This window comes from Halichoerus grypus, chromosome 4 (assembly GCF_964656455.1).
Source record: "Halichoerus grypus chromosome 4, mHalGry1.hap1.1, whole genome shotgun sequence".
NCBI lineage: Eukaryota > Metazoa > Chordata > Mammalia > Carnivora > Phocidae > Halichoerus > Halichoerus grypus.
In genome coordinates this window covers 152805765-152809538 of record NC_135715.1, presented here as the reverse complement: position 1 = coordinate 152809538, position 3774 = coordinate 152805765, and the positions used below count along the sequence as shown (strand labels likewise).

At 34.5% G+C, this 3774-nt stretch overlaps 1 pseudogene; it reads left to right on the top strand.

Annotated features, from left to right (window-relative positions):
- Window positions 1–2241: 2241 nt before the first annotated feature.
- LOC118554597 (small ribosomal subunit protein uS14 pseudogene) lies at window positions 2242–2473 on the top strand (annotated as a pseudogene).
- The last annotated feature ends 1301 nt before the right edge of the window (window positions 2474–3774 follow it).

Sequence of the window (3774 nt, the reverse complement as noted above, 5' to 3'; positions counted from 1 at the left end):
AATGGGGATCAACAAACATGAGTTCACTGGTCATCTGAGGAATTTAGAGAGGCTGCAAAGCTAGCAGGGGGGAAAGGTGGTGGATGCAAAACTGGAATGGGAACACCAAATGCTTCCTTGCTTTCTGATTTTGTATACAGTTGTTATTTGGGAAAATACTTAAAGTACTTGTTCTCTATTTCTTTAATTTCTTTTTTTTTAAGATTTTATTTATTTATTTGTCGGAGAGCGAGAGAGAGAGCGTACAAGCAGGGGGAGCAACAGGCAGAGGGAGAAGCAGGCTCCCCACTGAGCAGGGAGCCTGATGAGATGTGGGACTCAATCCCAGGACCCTGGGATCATGACCTGAGCTGAAGGCAGATGCTTAACTGACTGAGCCACCCAGATATCCCTATTTTTTTAATTTCTTATAGACACTCCCAGAAGGTTTATAGAATTTCTCTAATATTTATGTAGATCTTATGGATCTAAAGGATCATTAATTTAAATATTTTAAATCTGCAATACTTATAAGTAAACCATACATAATATAAAATTTGTTGAAGGATAAATTAGAATTTGTATCACAAAAGAATGACAATAATTATTCACTAAGTTTTTAATTGATTTATTTACTCAACTTAAGGTATACTGTTTGCTATTGAGCTCAACTTAAAACATTTAACACTTACCACTTACCACTTCTAGTTTGAGCTCAGATATGTGAGCTTGCATGAACAGAGGGCAAAATCAGGCAGAGGTCTGGAATGGTTCAGACCATATGTATGCATACACAATAATGGATAGTGACAAAAACAATTATAGGTATGTGTATATACAAAATTATGCTAAATTGTGCCCCCCCTATTTCATATGTTGACACTCAGTGTCTCTTGTGAACTTCCTGAGGTAACCCCCAATACCTCAGAATGTGACTGTATTTGGAGATAGGGCCTTTGGAGAGGTGACTAAGTTAAAATAAGGCTGTTAGGATAGATACTGATCCAATCTGATTGGTATCCTTATTAGAAGAGGAAATTTAAACACGTAGAGAGAGACACCAGGAATGTGTGCACACAGAGAAAACATCATGTAAGGACACAGCAAGAAGGCAGCCACATGCCATCCGACATAGAGGAACTCAGAGGATACACCACCTGTATTATTCTAGGATTGCACACAGGCTATGTACATTGGCTTAGCAAACCTTTTAATTACTTATTTTCACCTCTAATTTTTTGGTGGGGGGGATGTATGAGTAGGGATCACATGACAAGAATTCCATAAGTAGAATTTCAAGAGTAGTGTAGCTGCTCAATGATACTGTCAGGGACTAAGTTAATAATCCTTCAAACATTCTTTAAGTGTCCAAAGAGATCAATATAAATATTTAGAGTGATTCTACAAACCTCTTAATGGTAGCTATGAGAAAACATAAAGACATTGTTAATAACTTTAAATGTCCTTTTCTCATGAGGAAAGGAATAAACTCTAACATTCCAAGCTTGTGTTGTCAATTTTTATGGTAGACACATTCTTAGATGGGACCCAATCATCCCTGCTTCCTGGCCTTTACAATCTTGTGTAATCTCCTCCTTTTTCTTGAGTGTGGGTTGGGCTTATTGACTCACAGGAAATAGAATGCCACTGAGGTGATGAAATATCACTTCTGAAATAAGATTGCAAAAAGACTGGCTTCTATCTAGAAATTCTCTCTCACTCACTGAGTTAAGCCAGTTGCCATGTAGTGAGCTTCCCTATGGAGATAATGACATGACAAGGAAAAAACATTGAGAAACTGAGGGCTTTATATCAACAATCAATTCTTTCAAGAATCACATATTAATTAAGTCTGGAAGTGGACCCTCTCTCAGATGAGCTTTCAGATGAGAATGCAGTCCAGGCTAAATTTCTGACTATAATCACATGCATAGGCACCCAGCTAAGCTATGACCCAAATTCCTGACCCATAGAAACTATCACATTCCTTGTGGTTGCAAAATGGCTATTCCACTTTCAGATATAACAACCAAGATCCAGACAGGAAGAAGACAGACAATATACAAAAGATGAATGTCTATTAAAACTTCCTTTATTCTTAGATGGAAGAAAGGATGTATGGATATTGAAGAGCAACTGGTGATAACTACCACATCATCCTTGTAATATTCCTAGAAGGAAATATTTTTTTTAAAAATTGACGTTATTGACATATTAATTAAAATTAAGAATCTGATTAAGGCCTCGTTTCATCTTAAAGAGCAAGATGGGTCACCAGCAGCTGTACTGGAGCCATCCGAGGAAATTTGGCCAGAGTTCTCGTTCTTGCCGCAACTGCTCAAACTGGCACAGTCTGATCCAGAAATATGGCCTCAATATGTGCCACCAGCATTTCCGTCAGTACGCCAAGGATATAGGCTTCATTAAGTTGGATTAAGGGAACTTCCTTGAACTGGTCATCCAAGATAACCTACGTTAACTGCAGATATCCAAGATACCTACTTTAATGCCAACTCATTGCACATAAAATAAAAATACTCCAATTAAAAAAAAAGAATCTGATTAAGGTTGAAAAGATTAAAAACAAATGTGTGATCTCCAGACCAGTAGAATAGATGGATTATTAAAATGGTAAGAATTAATACAATTTTGATTCAGTAGAAGACTAAAAGTTTATTTAATAATTAAATATATAATTGATTTTCTTCATTTAATTAAAGTGCATTGAATTCAGGGCATTGTAAATTGGGCATCCCATTTATTGTAGATTAAAAATACATTAAAAAATAAATCATGGGGTGCCTTGGTGGCTCAGTTAAGCGTCTGCCTTCGACTCAGGTCATGATGGGATGGAGTCCTGCATCAGGCTCGCTGCTCAGCAGGGAGTCTGCTTGTCCCTCTCCCTCTGCCCCCTCCCCTGCTCGTGCTTGCCTTTCTCATTCTCTCTCTCTTTCTCTCTCTCAAATAAATAAAATCTTACACTTGATCTTAGCCAAAAGGCCGAGAAGCGATCAAATAAATAAAATCTTAAAATAATCAATCAATCAATCATGCACAAGGCACATCAAAATCTAAATATATTACAAATGACCATGGCAACAGTTTCTGCAATGTGATAAACTATACATTGATAATAAAATACTGAATATAAAGTCCACTTGCAAAATTAAAACACCTAGGATGAAGATAAAATAAGTTCAGAGTTTTGTGAAGCTATGTTAATAATCAAAATAAGATATAAAATATAAAATTTTGTGCTAAGACATATTTAAGTTCTCAAAAATTACCAAATATTAGTGTAGACTTTGTCATGTATCTGAATAAATCAATAATTGTAAGACAAATGAGAATATTTTCAAATAATTATCTCAAGAAAATATACCTTCATAATAATAAGTTATTTTGGGGCTTTAAAGAGTGAAAAAAATTTTATCCTATTTAATTTTTTTAAAAAATTAAATTAAGGACATATTATAGTAATTTCATAAAGCTACAATAAAACTCAGCAGAAATTACAAAATAATTGTACAGGAAAAGGAAACTTCAGACTAATATTGCATTTATTACCTATAGAAGGAATAATAATAAACTATCAGAAAAATATTAAAATAATTATATTTCATGTCAAAAAGGATTACTTCAGGAATCACAAAATCATCATAGTTTTGGGAAATGTCATAATAAAAGAAGACATACATAAAAAAATTGAGTTTTATATGCCAAAATTATATTTGATGATATCCTATATCCATTCTTGAGTTTTAAGTTATGCTGTTATGGTAAGAATTGTTTAAA